Source organism: Meriones unguiculatus, chromosome 7, assembly GCF_030254825.1.
Source record: "Meriones unguiculatus strain TT.TT164.6M chromosome 7, Bangor_MerUng_6.1, whole genome shotgun sequence".
Taxonomy (NCBI): domain Eukaryota; kingdom Metazoa; phylum Chordata; class Mammalia; order Rodentia; family Muridae; genus Meriones; species Meriones unguiculatus.
Window position 1 is genome coordinate 34,846,391 of NC_083355.1, and position 19,584 is coordinate 34,865,974.

The 19,584-nt window shown below is 43.7% G+C and overlaps 1 protein-coding gene and 1 pseudogene across 7 annotated transcripts in view; one reads left to right on the top strand and one right to left on the bottom strand.

Annotated features, from left to right (window-relative positions):
- Positions 1 to 8,047, top strand: part of LOC110561863 (NHP2-like protein 1) — a 51,456-nt pseudogene extending 43,409 nt beyond the window's left edge.
- Positions 1 to 19,584, bottom strand: part of Bcas3 (BCAS3 microtubule associated cell migration factor) — a 471,233-nt gene that overhangs the window by 123,885 nt on the left and 327,764 nt on the right. The window lies entirely within an intron of this gene.

Consider the following 19,584-nt stretch of genomic DNA (forward strand, 5'->3'; position numbering starts at 1 on the left):
GGTTTGCTGGGGTAGGGCCAAGGCTTGGAAGCAGTAGTGGATCTGTATGTTGGGCTCCTGAGTCATCCCTAGTATGAGGCTTGCCCAATGCCCTGAACATCTCTAGGTAGCCATCAGTCATAAACACTTTCTGAGATCATCCAATATGGGAATCATGTTCAGGGGCCAGATTCACAGACTCCCTGAACCAGAACATCACTAGAGATTGTCTGGCCTATCACTCACTCCTGGGTTGGGATGCAGAATCTGAGAAGGGCAGGAACTCTCACAGAGCTCTGAGTGTTTCTTATGATCCAGATCTGCCTTAGCTCAGGAGCCTGGCTTCCAGCTCTCCCTACCAGCTCTTCACCAAATCCAGGTATTCATGGGAACTCTCTGCCAGAAGTGCCCCAAGATGGTCTTAAAAATGGGAGGCTGCTTTCTTTCTCTCTCTTGATGGATATAATCACCTTTCTTGTTCTGAGGTCTCCAGCACTCCCTAATGCTTTCTGATGCACTGGGCCTTAATTAGACTCGATACAGCAGAAGTGCTCAGTGATGGCCTAGTTCTCCGAAGCAGAATTACTCATGGTGTATGAAGGAGCGCTTGTTTGTTAATCTTTGGTTTGAAATTACTAGAAGGTGTGTTTAGCTTTTACTGTTGTTTGCAGGCAGGGCCTCATGCATCTCAAGCTTGCATCCAGCTTAACCTATGCCCAAGGCTGGCTCTAAAATGATCTTCCCTCATGCTGAGAGTTCAGGCCTGCACCACCACCACAGAATTCGTGCGTTAAATTAGATTTCCTTCCCTGCCCTTCTTTTAATTACCTGGTACTTTATATATGTGCTGAGGAAGACAAACGAACTAGAAACACATTCAGCCACAAGGGAGCATCTCTCTACAGGGCCCAGGCTATGAACTCTCCTTAAAGCTCCTCCCAACAACCCAAAGAGAATGTTAGACCATTTCATAACCTTCTTTCCTTCTACAATGGCTGCTGCTACTCCTATTTAGTCACTTTGATGTGAGTGTGTGGCGGGGGAGGTGACCCTTCTCAACTTTCTTCATGTAATTTCGGTCGAGAATCTTTGTTGTGGGTGATTTATTAATGCCTAGGGTCATCCCCATAGGAAGTTTCAAGAGCTTCAAGTATGGTTGGCACTATCCAGTTCTAGACTCTCAGCTAGAAATAGAAGCCGTTCCTTCTGGACAGACAACAGGTTAGTTACGCCACTGCGAGCTGCGTATGGTGGATCCCGGGGAAGGGAGGCCTGGGTGAGAGGACTGCCATGAGTTCAAGGCCAGCCTGGGCTACATGGTGAGACTGTATCTCAAAACTCCCCAAACCAAAACAACAGGCAGAGCACAGCCACCTCAACACTCATGGCCATAACATTCCACCATTTTATAAAGTCTTGTAAAGAATTACTTTCTGAAATTCCTGAAATAATACAGGGGTTTGGGTGGGGGGCTTCCCCCTACACCAGTAAAGAGAGAATGCTTCCATTTCATAACGTTCGGATTAAAGGGGGCTTCTGAGACAGACTCACCCAGTCACAGTTCTGTTGGGACACTACTAGCATCTCTGCTTAGGATTTTAGCAATACCGTTTTTTTGGTGTGTTTCATGACCTTTTGTTCTAGCAAATAAGCCCTTGGAGGATTAAAATTAACTTTTCTCATCCCAGTTTAAGGAGAGCTCTGTTCTGGGAAAAAATAAAGTGGAGAGGGCAGGCCAGAGGCATACACCAGTGCAGCAGTGAAATGCAGACACTGCTTTAAGGTCTGCATTTTTAATAAAATTTTACAGAAGTAGTAGAGAAAAAAAAAAAGGAAAATATTAATCTAAGAAAGGTCATTGAAGAAGGAAGCTTTATGTTCCCAGTGCTCATAAGCACACATTTTTTTGAGGAGGTTAATTAGAATACTAAACATAGAGGACTCAGGGATGCTTGCTGAGCTGCATCTCCTGCCCTCCCAAGAATGCTTGGAAAAGGGAATGTTGTACTTCAAACTCCCTGATCTATGCATCCTAAGTAGCCCCTCACCATATCCGATGGACCTCAGACAGGACACATAGAATATTCAATGAGGTTCTGGTGTCCAGTGTGGTTAGAAAGCTGATTACCAGGCTATCAGGACTGGTCATCTGCCTGCCACAAAGCTGGCTAGATCAATTCCCACAGTGACACGCTCTTGGAACTGAGTGTCAGTGCCCCTTCCTGTCTGCGGAGGGAGCACAGACCAGGCACATTCTCACCACATGGCCTCTGCCCCTGATCCTATATCTAACCCTTCCTCCCAGGCCTGAGGTTCCGTGGGAATTCATGCCACACTTTTATATCCTTGACTGCTATCTCTGTATTTTTCTCTTCTTGAAAGGTCCTGGGAAACAGCCTGTAATTATCACAGGTTTTCTTCCTCTTCCTCCTCTTCCTCTAGGTCTTACTAAGGAGCTCCCACTGTCCTGGAACTTGCTACATACCCTAGGTTGACCTAGAACATCAAACTCCAGGTCCCCTTGGGAGCTGGGATATGCTAGACCCTCTGTCTTCCTCCTACTGTTGTAAAGTGCCAGCCACAGTTCACAAATCCACCCCTTATCCAGAGAATAAGCAGGTCAGAACAGCAGCCGGTGTTCAGAAGCACCCTCAGAGGTCCCGCCTACAAAGAGGCTCTCTTAGGCTGTGTCAGTTTCCTTCAGGTCACCAAGAAGCAAGGTTTAAGTGCCCAGAGAGGCTGAGAGTTCAAAAGCAGCTAATTCAAAAGAGATTTCCAAGCCTGCCTCCAAACCAGAAGATGTGGAACTCAGGAAAGCACACTAAGGAAACAACCCAACAAACGCCCCCGCTCCCTTCGTCAACCCTCAAAGGGAGAGCGACGTGCCAACGTGACAGCCTTTTAAAGCAGCCGGTCCCAACCGCAAGTGTGGCTCCCTTTCCAGCACAGGGGTGGGTAGGGGAGCAAAACCAAGACAAGTCTGAAGCCTGCCAAGTGAGATGCACGTGACTAGAGACGGGGCCAGACAGAGCCAGCCCGCAAGAAGTGGCTGCGCTCTCCAGCCATCCTCAGGTAGAATATGCTGCCCTGTGTGCAAAACTGCTCAATAAAATTTTACTGCCAAGGCGAAAGGAGAAACATCTGCTCTGCTCAGGAGCAGCTGTGGTCAGCAATAAGGCAGCTGGTCCAGGGCCAACGCCGCCACTGCTGGTAGATGGTATTGTGGTCACTAGTAATTACTTTGGAGAATTTCATGGAGACAAGGATAACTAAATAGACAGAGAATATTTTTATTTTACTTTCTATCTTTAGCCCCCAAACAAGAAAATGGTAACATGTTACACAGATATCAGAAGCCCAACGCAGTCCACATTCTTCATGGTGGAACTTTTCATGTTAAATGACTAAAATTCTTTAAATGGTACGTGCCTGATAAATGACATCCTTTACCCCCATCATTTCTGACTAGAGAGCTCCTATAGACTGCATCAGTTTTTTTTAAGTTTTTCCTTTTTGATATGTTTTAAAATATTGTAAAAAAATACGAAAATTATATTTAGCAAATCAAGAAATGGTTCAGGGTTTTTGAAAACCCCAACTTAAAGTTTATTTATTTTCGAAGTTAAATGATTTGCCCTGTGGTGGAAAGTGTAAATAAATGTCTGCTTAATGTAACAAGTTGTCATAGTTTTTCATGGACTGACAACTGTCAGACAGTAGCAGTTAAATTAATATATACTGTACTTAAAAAATTAAACACTTGAGAAATAACCTTTTAAGCCACTGGAAAATGACAAAGTCTAAGACATTTCAATCAAGTTAATTTGGGTATCAGAAGCAATGCATTTTCCCACCAGAAACTATATGAAAAATGAAATTAAGCAAAATGGGTCTCTGAATGCTAGGATAACACCGGGCAGGGGAATGGGCACGATCGCTTGTCAATTAGGTTATTACACACACACAGTCCTTCATTTTAAATCATGCCAGAGCCGAATGGTGGATGTTATATCAAAGTGAGACAGGACTTGCAGTTTACAAAGAGAGAAAGAGAGATTTTACTCCCTGCCCTCCTAGACAAAGGGTCCTGCTGTGTTTCCCAGACTGAGTTGGCTCATTTCCTAGACTCAAATGAGTCTCCTGCCTCAGCCTTCTGCCCAGTAGCTGGGTCTACTGAACAAACTACTGAGCTCAGAAATTCTCATTCAGAGGGAGCCCTAACCTACAGCAAGTAGTCTGATGGAGCCACATGGGGTCCCATGAGGCCATGCCACGTGAGCCATATCCAGGATGTTCTAGGGTCTTTCCCTAGTTCACCCCGGAACACCCCTAGAACACATGTGAATAGTCTTGGAAGCAGCAGAAGGGGTCAAGAGAACATTTTCAACCGGCTCCGACTCCACCTGGGGAACCCCAGCACGGACACAGAGCAGCTTCGGGGCCTCCGTAGCTGCAGGGCGCACCCACCTGGACGGGAAAGATGCTCAGGCCCAGACTTCTGGGCACAGTGGCACCTCAGACAGCTTACTTGATCCTCGCCCCTGCTTCCTTTTCTTTCACATGCCAAGGTTTCGCCTTGGACTTGAGTCCCCGCAACACATTTCCCCAGACCCTAAAGAGCCACCCACCAGCCCACATGACCTTGCAGGAAAGGCAGGCACAGGGCCCTCTTGCTTTTGTTTTCAACCACACCTTGAGACCAGGAAACAGAAGAAGCAACTTTAGGGCTCCCTCAGGAGCTGATGTTTTACAAGCTCGGCACCTCACAGTTGCTAGGTTAAAGCCCTTCATCTGCAACCGCTGAATGCAGGCACACAAGAACCCTCTGACTTTGGTTTGGGTACATAAAATTCTGTACTAGAGAGAAAAACTGATTGACACCAGATGCTCTGGGGACAACTTTTTAAAAATAAGCAATATTATATAGATCAATAATATTTGATTAAATACTTCCTAAAATTGCAGTCTGTCATGCTCCCCTGAAAAAGACAAACAGCAAATCAGAAACAACAGCAAATGGGAGGGAGCTCTAACACCCTGCTGCTTCTGTGTACATCCTCTGGCCTGTTCTTCAGGATGGAGTCTCAAAACTCCAGGCTACCCCAGAGTTCTTACATCCAAGTGTTGGAATTTACAAGCATTTGCCACCAAGGCTACCGTAATACCTTTGTCTTCTAAATGCAGACTAGGGGCTGGAGGGCTGGAGGGCTGGTGGGCTGTTCTCAAGTCACAGCGAGGCTTGCACAGTGACAGTGGCTGAGGTGAATCTGAAGGCTTATCCCCTCGCTGAGGCCCACCTCACCAAGAAGCTGCTGGACCTTGTTCAACCGTTGAGCAACTCCAAGCAGCTTCAGAAAGGAGCAAAGGCGACCACCAAACTATTCCACAGAGTTCACGTGATGGAAGTAGACGCTGAGGCCTTGGAGATCATCCTGCACCTCCCACCTCTGAGCGAAGACAAGAACGTCCCCTATGTATTTATGCACTCCAAGCATGTTTAGGACGGGTTTCCAGGCCTGTCACTGCCTGTTCGGTTACCATCACAGAAGGTTCTCAGCTTAAGCAGCAGATCCAGTCCCTCAGGAGTCTACTGAAAGACTCCTGGTTAGGCCAGTGGCCTCTGCCCTTGCCTGTCTACTCTTACCCTATTTGTGTAGCATATTGTCTGTTAGCACATAGTGTTTTCAACCAGTTTCTATTGTCAGTACTGTGCTACAAAGTAAAAAAAAGCGCTTAAGAGTACTTGTTGCTATTTCAGAGAAGCAGAGTTCAGTTCCCAGCACCCTAACGGTGGCTCACAACTATCCGTAACTCCAGTCCTGGGGATCTGACACCCTCTCCTGGCCTCTTTGGGCACTGCATCCGTATGAGGATGTACACTCACACACTCAGGTATGAAGTAAATTTTCAAAAAAGGTAGAACTAAATGAAGGATATGAGAATGAAGCAATTTTAACACCAAAATAGGGCAATTCTCTGATTTTTTTGTTAATTTTTAATAATTTCTAGCCATTCTACTTCCAAACTAATTCATTTACTCTTTATTCATTCTGTTTCCAAATTCAGTCATTTACTTAGACTGAATGGATTTCTGTATTATTTTTTATCTTAACCTATTGAAAACCAATTTCTTTGTCTTTTAGTTAGTACTGTTTAAAAGAGTGGCAAAGTAAATCTTGTTAATAATTACATACAATACAATATTGCCAAAGGGATCATAAATAGCTTCAGCTTCCTTCTATTTGCCTCTATATTTTTCTTACAATAAATGTTAGTTGGGGAAAAATGTAGCCTAATTATAATTTAATTGATGTCCCCCGACCCCGGCCTTTTGTCTTATTTTCATCTATCTATCTATCTATCTATCTATCTATCCATCCATCTGCCTTCCTGCCTGCCTACCTTAACACACTTTTCTGGGGGAAGCATGGGAAACATCATCTCCCAGCTCTACACAGCAGAGAGCAGTTACTCCTTTCACTTTTGAAGTTTCAGGCAGTGGATGAATCCGTTCAGGTAAAGCAAAACCCTGAAGGTCATGTCAACGGTACTCACTCTAGAGCACTTGCTTTTCCATCTTCAGAAAGAATGTCTATTTTGTTGTTGTGTGTGCTGGAGTTTTATGTCAACTTGACACTAGCTACAGTCACTTTACAAGAGAGAACCTCAATTGAGAAAATACATCAAGCCTGCAGGACGTCTCCTGTATTAGTGATCACTGGGGGAAGGCCCAGTCCTTTGTGGGTGGGGCAGTGGCCTGGGTTCTATAAGAAAGCAGGCTGAGCAAGCCCTGAGCAAGCCAGGAAGCAGCACTTCTCCTTGGCCTCTGCATCAGCTCCTGCCTCCAGGTTCCTGCTCTCTCTTCCTTAGTAATAGACTACAATGGGAATGTGAGCCCTTTCCTCAAGCTGCTCTTGGTCACAGCAACAGTATCCCTAAGATACTGGATTTTGCTCGTGGTACTGGAAACTGAACCTAGCACCTTACTCATGTTAAGCACACACTGTACCCCTGAGCTACACCCTGAGCCGAGTCTGCATTTTCTTGAGATACAACTGTGTAGAAGTCCAAGTCTGTGCAACAAATTGAACTGAAATTAGAATTCAAGACTCTGAATTGGGGTCTGGGCCTCTACTCCCAGAAGATTTTCATGGAAAATAATTTCTTATCTAATGTGAAGTTTAGGGAGAATCTGCTACAAATAACTTGGGATAAAAGATGTTAAGATTATAAATTAATTTCTCAGTTAGAATGAAATTGCACCAGATTTGGTAGAACATGCTTTTATTGCTAGCACTTGGGAGTCAGTGGTAAGCAAATGTCTGTGAGACTGAGGCCTGCCTGGTCTACATAGTGAGTTTCCAGCCAAATATGAAAAAACTTTAGACTTGTATGTACCACGCACAAAAAATCACCTCAAAGTATAAGACTTTACACAGGGCCTGAAAGGCGAAAGTTCTAAAAGAAAATGGGAAGCTGCTGTGGGCACTGACCTTGGCAATGAGGTGCCGTATGTGATTCCAAAAGCATGGATAACAAAGCAGCAGCAACAACAAAGGGAGTGAAACAGGACCTGAAAGCTTTTGGATTGCAGCTGTTTAAGACATGCTCTTACTACATTTACAGGTGCTGGGATTATAGGTGTGTGCTACCACATTCCAACTGGTTGGATTCTGTAATTCTACTTCTCTGGAGACTGAAGCAGGAAGATGCTGAGTTCAAGGGCACCCTGGACTTAGTTTCCAAAAAAAAAAAAAAAAAAAATGGAGCCATCAGTGGTGGCACATGCCTCTAATCTCGGCACTTGGGAGACAGAAGAAGCGGGCAGATTTCTGTGAGTTTGAGACGGGCCTGGTCTAGAGAGGGACAGCCAGGGCTACATGGAGAAACCGTGTCTCAAAAAACAAACAACCCCCCAAACCCAAATAAGGAAAAAAATGGGAACACAGTCCAAGAATGGATTCATGGGAGGGGAACTCTCAGTGCTTATGAGAAAACTCCAAGATAACAAGAGTCTTGTGAGCTCAATTTCTTCAAGTAACATAATTCCTGCTCCTCCCAGGTGTAGTGAAGAGGAGTTTATTGCAGTTGTTGGTACTCATATCCTGGTGATTGCATACAGTGTGACCTTTTTAACAGGATACAAATTATCTGACGCTCTGAATAAAGTTGGCAATTGCATGAGGCTTTTTTTTTTAAAGATTTATTTATTATTTATACAACATTCTGCCTGCACACCAGATCTTACTATAGATGGTTATAAGCCACCATGTGGTTGCTGGGAATTGAACTCAGGACCTTTGGGAGAACAGTGAGTGTTCTTAACCTGTAAGCCATCACTCCAGCCCTGCATGAGGCTTTAGCCTGCTTCATTTTTAGTCCCCTCCCCATCTCCCAGGTTGATAAGTATGCATAGAAAAGAGACTCACTGTAGACTGCTAGTGGGGATGTAAACTGGTACAGTCACTTTGAAAACAGCATAGGGGTATCTTACCTTTTTTTAAATAAATTAAAAATCTAGCAGCTACACTTTAGGGTACCCATCAAAAAATAAAAATAAAAATCTGGTTCTTGACGAAAGACCCCTCTTCCTGTCTTTACCTTTGCATTTGTCACAATCATCAGAACACAGACACAAAATGGATGTCTATTTATAAACAAATGGATAATGAAAATACAGTATATAAAAAACAATGGATGTCTATTTATAAACAAATGGATAATGAAAATACAGTATATAAAAAACATCCATCTCTAAAAAGGAAAGAAATGTTGCTAGTACAAACTTGATGTAAGTTTCACAGAATGAAATAAGCTAGTTACAAATGGATAACTTCTATCTGGTTCCATTTATCTAATGGAACACTGAATCTAAAATCTATAAACACTTACAGAAAGAAAGAATGGTGATTACTGTGGCCCTAGTAAAGGGAAGGTTAAGAGGCATTAGCCACATCCCAGGGCACAAAATTTTGGTTATAAAGGATGAGTAAGGACTGGGGATGTAGCTCAGTGGTAGAATACTTGGCTAGTAAGCATAGGCCCTGGATTCAATTCTCAGTACTGAAAACACACACACACATGCACAGTAATAATGTAACATTGTGTTACATTAATATTTAAATACTTAAATAGTGTTACATTAATACTTAAAACTCTTGGGACAGAATACTATTTCGGCAAATGTTTTCACACACACACAGTAGAAAGTAACTTATGACAGATTTATGGTATAGAGCTTGCTTCTTGAACTGTGGTTCACAGCTGCGGGATCGTGTAAACGAATATATGGATTGTAAAATATTTGGCAACAGTAAAAGCCTCCTGAATGTGTAAGAACTGAAGTTTAATTCAACATCAACCAGATAACAAATCTGAGTGCTGTTTCCTGTCAGCACTCACCTGGGTTACGTGGTGAGATTTCATGTGAGTTTGCCTCTGAACAGTGAACATGACACCAGGGAACACTGCCTGGAACCCTCAGCTCAGACTTCGGCCTACCATGTTACGGTATGCATCAATTTTACTGTATATCTGAAGTGTTCTACTCTTGGGGGAACATAAGTGTTTAACTGCAGAAAACAAAATGTAGTATTTTCCCACTATTATTCTTTCACATACAAGTATGAATTAATCTGTCTTTGGATTGTTTTATGTTAGAACGTTTCATTTTAAAATTTAAGTCACTGAACTGAGTTGAATTTTAAAAAATTATTAAAAAAATTTTTGTTTTCGGATTAGGAAAAAATTTCTGCTAATCTTTAAAAAACACTCTTGAGGTTCTCTAGAGGAATAGAACTTATAGAATGAATCTCCCCCCCATGTGTGTGTATACATGTATGTATGTAATGTATGTGATATATATATGAGATTTATGAGAATAGCTTACAGGCTGTGGTCCAGCTAGCCCAACTATGGCTATCTTATCAACAGAAGATCCAACAATCCAGTATTTGTTCAGGCCACGAGGCTGGGTGTCTCAGCTGGTCCTCATGCTAGTGAAGGAATGGATCTGCTAGCAAGAATGAGAGCAAGCAGGTAAGGAGAAAGCCGGCTTCCGGCTTCCATGTCGTTCATATAGGCAGCCGGCAGCAGGTGCGGTCCACAGTAAATGTGTCTTCCTCCTCAAAGATTGCGATTAGAAGTGGGTCTTCCCAATTCTAATATTTAATAAGAAGAAAAGATCCCAGGAACTGGAGCTATGGCTCAGCAGTTGAGATCACAGGCAGCTGTTCTCAGAGGACCTGGAGTCAATTCCCAGCACCCACATGGCAGCTCTCACTGTCAATAACGGTTCCAGGGCTTCTGACACCCTCACACAGACACACATGCAGGCAAAACATGAATTACCATAAAATAAAAATAAATTATACATTAAAAAAAACTTCCCTCACAGGTGTGGTGTCCAGCCATTTGAACTTTAGTTAATTCCAGATGTAATCTAGTTGACAACAAAGAACAGCCATCACAGGCCCTAAATATAATTCTGCCATTCTGTATGAAATAGCATTCTCAGCATTGATTATTATAAAGTCAACACATGGATGAACTCTGAAAAATATTGCCTTTAGTTGACATCCTTTAGTATCACATCCTCAGCCAAGGTTTAATTATTTTATAAAAATTAAAAAGTACATCGATCTGATTCATATGGAAATTTGATTTTAAAATATTATAGACAGAGTCTCCTATATTCCAGGCTGGCCTCAAACTATGTAGCCGAAAATGACCTTGAACTTCTGAACCTCCTGTATTCATAAACCCAGACTTACAGGTGTGCACCAGGTTTTACGTGGTGCTGCCAACCAAACCCAGGGCTATGCACACAAGGCAAACATTCTACCAACTGGGCTACTCCCCCACCCCAGGCTGCTTTCATCTGTAATAAATTATAAATTCTATGCACACCAAAGAATCACTGGGTGTTCAATTATTGATAAACTCAAAAAATCCCATATATATTAAAATGTACAACTCACCAGGTATGGTGGAGCATGACGTTCCTGTCTAAAAAGAACTGCCCCCACCCCAGCCCTTGAAGGGGGGAAAAAAAAGAAAAGAAAAAAGAAATGAAGATAATAATGTCTCAATAAATCAGTGGATTTTAAAAAAATGTTTGGTTTGAAGGTGTATTAGTTACTTTTCTGTTACTGTGATAAAGTTCTATGTCCAAAAGCAGGCTAAGAACTAGAGTTTATTTTGGATAATGGTTCGAGTCGAAGGAGCTCATCATGATGGGGAGGCATGGCAGCAAGGGCAGACGTGATGGCAGGAGAAGAAAGCTGAGAGATCACAAGCTTAACCACAAGCATGAGGCATACCAAAGGGGACAGGGCTTTCAACTCTCAAAGTCCACCCACAATGACACATTTCCTCCAGCTAGGCCTCAAATGCCTAGGCAGTGGGAGACAGTCTCATTCAAACCACTGGAGGAGAAACCCAGGCTAATTGAAGATAGTGGATGAAGCAAGACTCCCTGCAGGAAAAAAGTGTAAGCACAGAATTTTTTAAAATATTTTATTTATTTATTATTTATACAGTATTCAGCCTGCATGTGTGCCTGCTTGCCAGAAGAGGGCCCCGGATCTCATTATAGATGGTTGTGAGCCAACATGTGGTTGCTGGGAACTGAACTCAGAACCTTTAGGAAGAGCAGCCAGTGCTCCTATCCTCTGAACCACCTCTCCATCCCAGTAAGCAAAGATCTTAAACTGGTTTTACCTCTAGCTATTACTAGGCTTGTTTGTTTGTCTTTTTTTTTTTTTTTTTCAAGAAAGAATTTGTCTGTGTAGCCCTGGCTGTCCTGAAAATCACAGAGATTCTGCTGCTTCCGTACTGAGATTAGAGGCGTGTGCCTCCACTGGTTGGCAAGCGTTATTGACTCTTACATTTCTTCCTTCATTAATACAGTTGGCTGTTATTGATGCTGCAATTTAAATTGTAGCAGGAAACAAGAAGTAGATGGCCACAGAGCCAAAGACAGACGGGGATGCCTAGTGACCACACAGGGTCATACACTGGTCCTAACACCTGCTAAGCTAACACATAAAACTTACACATGAATGGAAAACAAAAAACAAAAGAACTCCTTACTGACTTCTGTAGTCATAGCTAGTCGCAGCCAACACTGAGCTCGCCCGTTCACTGACTGAGCTGTTGTAACTGAACTGTAATTGCTGGCTACCTTTTTGAAGCGGGCCTGGGGAGTGAGCTGAAGTGGAAGGAGTTGCTATCTCATGGTAATAATCTTTTCATGCCGCAACAACGGAAAAGTCCCATTAGGAGCAGCATGCTAATCTAATCAAACGCCTAAACCATTTTTGCCTTTGACTTCATCAAAATCATTTTAACAGAACCAGACCCTGGTACTTTCTAAGAATGCTCCTTTTCTTAGGATGAAGGTTTTGTTAAAATCTACTTTGGTGTATTTAAAAACCAATTTTAAAGAAACGGGCCCTTTACATAAATGACTCCATGACAGGTAAATACATTGTAGCAAATAAGATGACACTTAACTTCTTAGGTTATGTATAATAAGAACCAATAAATCTATCTTTCATACTTTGAGACCAAGGCTGGTCCTAGGCTCCTGACCTCTTGCCTCAACCTCCTAAGTAGCTCAAACTACCCTGTCCAACCCAAGTCCAAACACCTTCCTCCTCCTCCTCACTTTTTCTTCCTTCTTATAGGCAGGATGTTCACGAGGCTCAGGCTGGCCTCAAGCTCTGACCCTCCTGCCTTAGGCTCCCGAGTGCTGAGGCAACAGCACTATAAGCTTAAGTGAACAGCAGCTCAAGTGTGGTCCTTTCAACGCCTTCTGCAGTGAAAAGCCTGTGGATTCGAATCTCTAGACTCCAGCTTCAAAGTCTGTCCCTACTATGTATCCTCTTATAGCTCAGCCTTATCATCCATGAAACAAAAATATTATTCTACCAAGCAGGATTATTGCAAAAATAAGAAACTACACACAAAAGGGGCCGTGTGTGTGTGTGTGTGTGTGTGTCTGTCTGTCTGTCAGTCTGTATGTCTGTGTTCCCTGCTATGTACATTGCTTTGTTGGTACGGTCAGAGTTTCCAGACACCCAGAAGGTATTGGTACCTACCCCAAAATGCCAGGAGAATGTGATCTTCACACTGCGCGCAAATAAAACATATTTTCCAAACATATTTAAGATGCAACCCGAAATTTAGGGCTGTGAATTTTCAACACAACAGTGATGGTGTCACACACCTGAGTGTTCTCTTAAAGAAACATATTCACATTTAAAAGGTCAAGTTGTAAAACCATTTGATTAAAATAGTAATAAAAGAGTAAACATTAACCTACAATTTCTCCTTTGGTCTTTACTGTTCCAAGTGTATCACCCCTAGAGTAAGTTGCACCTTAAGACATTTAGGATTATCTTGATTAAAATCTTTGAGTTCTTAATTTTAAGTAGGAAAAAGCTAATCTCTGAAAGCCAAGTTTAATACTTTTAGCATGATCTAGATCTTAACAGTTGCATGTTATCCTCTGCTACTCCTGAGTGACGCGCTGAAACATGATCACCAGAGGTAATGAAGTCCTTTAGGTTAATCCTGGAGCCGCCGATAACACAGAGAAGGTAATGAAGGTAACTCATCCTTACACCACCGCATTCCATCAGCCCTGCAGGACACCAGAGCTGCTCCCTACACTTTTAAAGAGGAGCTTTTCCAAGGGTCTAGGAAGCATCGATTAAAAAGCTTTTTGGACTGAATCCAGCCAAAAACCCAAATCTGTAGAGCTACAGTCAGCTCAAAGCCAAGCCTTCCTTGGCTTGTCTTTGATGGGCCTGCCATTGAAACTAAGACTTGAGCTCCAAACTCCACGTGCAGGGAGCTGTCCTCTCGGAAAATCAAAGATAGTGGTGTCTGTTAACCACGCCTATCAGTTCTCTGGTGGCTTGCACTATCAACTTTTCAAAACCAAAAACCAGCTTTAAAGAACTGTACCCCTACCACGTCTATTTCCCAGAGGAGAAACTGGCTTGAAGGTATGCTAGATTGCTTCAATTGTGAAAAAAAAAATCTATCGATAAAAATGTAAAACCTTAGGTTTCCAAGCTTCTGGATGTTTTACTTGCTTTTCTGTACCCTGCAATATCCATTTGATTTTTGCTATTTCTATCCCATAAAACCATCACAGGAGGTTGGCCTCAGGGCTCTGAGAGGAAATCTGGCTTCCACCTCTGGGACACACGTTTCAGTGCTTAATTCTCACTGACCCTGCCAATCACCCCTCCCAGAAGCCACAGCCTGGCTTACAATAACAGAGTATATCAAAGAGGACAGGAAAGAAAACAAGACAGTGGCAAGGTCAACAGAGGACAAGAATATGGTGACGGTACGCTATGGAAACTGGGAAGCAGAGAGCCATATACTAACGACCCCAGATGTATTTCCCAGAAAAGGCCATGCCATAAAGGCTGATAACCTGCCCAAGTCAGCTCTTACTGCTTTAAAGTCTCTGTGAGAAGTAACGATACAGACTGCCTTCTTGTGAGAGTCAGCCAAGTGGAAGCACTTTCCCCAGAATCTCACTGCAGCCCACACGTCTAACCCAGTACAGGGCAGCAATCATCACGCCAAGGTCTTCTCCAGCGTGGCAATCATCCACACGTGGAAATTCTCTCACACTCACCCTTCTGCGTAGAGGCCTCTGCACGGAAGCACACCTAGTCCACTCTGCACTTTGATCATAAAGTCAGCAGGATTAAAGGGGTAGAGGCTGGTGCTGAAAAGTCAGGATCTGAAGTTAATCTCGGTTTAAAATACCACTCATGCGCTGAAGGACTTGGGAAAGTCGCTAAGTTTCTTTGAGTCTCTCAGAGAATTATTTTGAGAATTAATGTTCTGGCATAGGGTACGTTTCCAACATACGTTAATTTATTAAAGACAGCGATGTCAAAAAAAGAAAGGTAACTTTCAATGCTCACTTCCTCCTTTACCAAGGGCAGCTCTCTTCTGACACCCTAACCCTATACATACTCTCACTACACTTTTCAGTCTCTTCTCACTACTCACCCTCATCATTGTTTGTATTTCCTGACTCAGTTCCTTTGCTCTCTCTGCATAAAACTCCTCTGGTCCTACCTTTGAAGGCTGGTCTTACCTTCAGTCTACATGGGCTCAAACCCTGCTCCCCAAAATGCTTATCTTCATCACCACATCACTAAATGACTCTTACTATTTTTTAGACATTTTGTTGTTGTTGAAGAGAAGCTCTCACTATGTCACCCTCACTGGTCTAGAACTTGCTATGTAGACTAGGCTGGCTTTGAACACAGATATCTGCCTGCCTTTGTCTTTTAAGGGCAAAGATTAAAGATGTGCACCACCACTGCCCAGTTTTTGTAAGCTTTTTTACAGTTGTTCTTTTTTTTTTATGTCATCTATTGTGACCACTTACATAAAATACAGTAACCAGTATGAAGCCTTCTCTATGATAGCACTTAATGAGAGCAGTTAATGGACTATATGAATAACAACTGTTCTCCCTCCAAGACAAGATCTAAGAAAAAGAACCACCAGCTCTCACCCTCCCACCTTCTCACAGAGCAGCAGTGAAAGGCTGCTGGTCACTACCTCAGGCACTGTACGATGCAGGAGCTGCCCGAAGTCCAAACTACGATAGTGGGCACACTGCTCCAAGGAGTTAAACGGAGTCCTGGGGAGATAAAAATCTCTGGTTTTATTGTTTAGTGAGGCCGAATGACAAACGAAGATCCAGCTGCAATTGGAACATTCCAAGCTCACAAGGCGCCAAGTTTTACTAACCATAATTTAACGGGTCCGACTGCTGCAGTCCAAATTCTTGTTTGGATAATCAGCCTTTGTTTGAATATGCTCACAAACAGCACAGGCTAGCATTAGCCTCTGAGGATGTCATGTGAGCTGATTACCCCAGCTCCCAGTAGCAGAGACTCACACACGGAGGAGGATTATTTTCCTGGTATTGCTGTTAGCTAACGTATAATCAGCACCCACCCCAGTCTGCAGATCTCTTCTGCAGCCCTCCCCAAATGACCAATCCCTCCACCTCTCTCTCTCTCTCTCTTTCTCTCCCTCTCCTTCTATTTTTCTCTCTCTGTCTTCAAAAGTCTTCCAAGTTCAAACAAAGTTGAAGGGTGAAAAGGTCAAGAAAGTTTCGTGGCTGTGGCTGCTTAGAGAGAGGTAGGCTGAGCCAGGGTCTCACACTCCACAGCCACTAAAAGCTCAAGACTCTCATATTTCACTGTAGTCCGCTGTGCGCGGGCGCCTTGACACAATCTGTTTGGAATGAAATTAAGCCCTTGTTAATAAATTTTAACATAATAGAATAACTCCACCTGCCAAACCATCACATCCGAGCACGAGCAGCTCAAGTGGCTAACTCATTTGTCAAAAATGCCAAATTCTCAAAATTGTACACTTCAGACAAAAGACACTCACTTGGGATCAGCCAGCCTGCCTGTCTGCAAGCTATTGGCTATAAATACCCGAGAGCGATTGAGGAAACCCTGCACCTTCCTGTCCTCCAGCCTCCACCCGGCCATTCACAAAGCCTAGAAGAGTCAACAAGTCAGAAGTGCCCAAGACAGAGCATGGCTGACTTAGAAAACACAGCTTGCGATATCACTCTTTTGCGGGTAAGTTTTGAGTCAGATATGAGGTTCTCACAATCAATGCAAAAGCTGTTGGCTGGCCAGCAACACAGCTCAGGATGAGCCAGAATCATCAGCCACAGGAACACGGTTGATACAAATGACTCAAGCAGGAAACTGTGAGTGAGAGCGCAAGGCTGGTCTGGACATGGAGGTATTGGCCCACTCCCTGCAGCTCCTGCATGGCAGCCACGGGGCTCCCCAGAGGAGGAAAGCCGTTTCCTCCTTAGGAAGGAAAACTGCTGGCTGCTGTTTCAGCTGACAACAGAAACAGAGCACGTTGGAAGTCTTCCCTGGAAGGCTCAGATTGTAGTATTATATAGCAGTTTATGAGAGTCTGAGAGGCCTTTTCTGAGAGGAATCAGAACACGTCAGCCCTGCTCCCAGTCAGAGAGGGAGACACAGGGAACCAGGAAAATTTCTTCTAGGTCCAAATTCCAAAGGGTTCCACACTGCTGTGACTTGAGAGAACAAAGGAGGGAGCTGAGCTGAAAACTCAGCTGAGCAAGTTCTGGGGCACCCATCTCCTCTTTTATACATGGTGGAGAGGGTTTCTGCTGCAAAATTCCATGATTTCCACATGCTTAGGCCCATGCTAGTCCTTTGATGATTCACAGCCACTACAACCTTAAGTTGCAGCACAATTCCAAGACTTGTTCACACTCTCCCTGATAGGAGGCAGAGAACAAAAAGCAAAAGTACTAAGCCTCGATGCACAGTAATTGGAATTGTGGAATGCCACCGCTGGAAGAAAGCTCTTCTAAACTGGAGCAAGAAAGCACCCAGAGCCAGCAGCAGAGCCAGAAGGGATTCTCCCAGCAGCCGCCATCAACCAAAGCATCCCCTCGTGTCTGTTTTAGATACTGGGGTTCCTGCATACAATTTTATTAGAACACGGCTTTTTCTATTTTATAGAAAAGATGAGGATGCAGGTTTTAAAAAAAAAAAATGAAAGCACTTTCACGACCGTTTCATTTTAAAGTTACACAACCAAGCCAAAACAAAAAACCCTGGAGTCAATGGCTGTGGCTTGGCCAGAGTCCCTCCGTGAACGGGGAAAGGGTTAAGGAAACCTTCTTCAGTCTGCACTTAGGCTGCAGATCTGCACCAGGTGGGCCTGCCCCTCACTTTGGGCCTCTCTTTATTCAGTTTGGACAGGGAAGATAAAGTTGACACAGACACACTCTGTAGGGATATTTATCTAGTATGTGAGGCCACACTAAAGTCCAGTTTTAGAACTGGATGCTGGCCTAAGAGGAGGTGGGCTGGTAGTGGCCTCAGCTATAAACTCATTTCTGCAAAAGCCATTAGCCACACAAGGATCTGGGAAACTCAGACTTTACTAGGAAACCTGTGAAAGCTTGGGGTCAGAACTCTTCCCTGGTGCTCAAAGGTGTGAGGCTCCCAAAAAAGAGACTCAGGCATTCAGAACCAATCCCATCAGCTCCACTCTTCACTACCCCCATGCACTGGCCCCCAGGAGCACTGCCAGATAGTATGGATGGGTAGGGAAAACGGTATTTTTAGAGCCTTCTTAAGTAGGGACAAAGTTTATCACACCCTTACTCAGTTAGTGATCCCTTCAGTCCCCAGGGAGGGTGGCTGGGCTGCAGACCACTGCAAAGCAGTGACTTCCCTAACGCCTGAAACAAACAGAGGCACATGGCTCCATCTGGAAACACAGTCAGACTGAAGCAAATTCCACAAAATTCCCAATTGAGGCAGGCAAAGTAATTTTCCTGGCTCACATCTTACAGTAGTGATATGTTAAGCAGATACCTGATTCTCAAATAACGATAAGGAAGGTACTATAATAATGATAATAGCCATCATTTCTGAAGGAGGGAACCATTGGGGTTCAAAATGTGCATAAAGCAGGAAGGTGAGTACCCAGCCCTGACTGAAGCGGGACTGGAAGGAACCTCCTGTCATTCTGGTCCCCAGACCCTTTTCTGGGGACAGAGTCTCATGTCACCCAGGTTGGCCTCAAATTTGCTCTACAGTCAAACTCTCCATCTTGCTTCCAAATTCTGAAGTTAGAGGTCTGTGCCATCATGGGCCTGGTTTATGTCGTGTTGGGGACGGAACCCCAGGCTTCCCATATGCTAGGCACCCTCAGGCCTTTCTCTGCTTAGAAGAACACTGGCCCTGGGTTGTCAGAAGTTAGGAGCATGTACCAGGGGCTAGGAACGATGTAATATCCAAGGAGTGGCAGAACTAAAAGTAAAATAATCCCCCGCTCTGTCAGATAATAATTTTGAGGGAAATTACCCTTTTGTTGAAGTGTGTCTAATTCTAAAATGCTGCCTTCAGTCCCTACAGTTACAGAGAGCAAAGAGCCCCTAGGCTCTATGGAAACCACAGCGCGCTGCACAGACAACCCCAGCCATGAAGGCCTCCTCACCTCTTAAATGCCTAGTATGGGTCTGCATTGCAGATCTGGACCTGAAGGAGGGACCGGGTTAAAACGGCTTTGCCACCTGAGGCAATTCTTAAAAACATTATAAACCTGGTTTTGCTCCGTGAAATGGGGCAGCAACAACAAAGGCAATAAAAATTTAATCCTGTATGTGTGTATATGTGAGGATAAGTTAGTATCAACATTAATTTTTAGAACACTGATAGCAGGCTGTGTTTCCAGAGCCAGGGGCTGGCCAAAAGGGGCACAGTAAGGGCCTCCCCACTACTGTTTGAGCTACTTAAATGAAGAATTCAGAAGCGTAAGAAAGTGATCCACTAATCTGGACTGGAGCTGCCTCAAAACATGATAAATCATGGCTTCCTGGACAGGAAGTGTCTATTAGAGATTTCAGCATGCCTACAGTCTCCATGGCTTTTTCAGTATGGCTGAGCTTAAGAGAATCTCAAAGCAAAACAGATTCCCCTATCACCAAAGCAGTTCAGTTAAAGCACAGGTCCTCCTAATAGGAGTCAAGGTCTG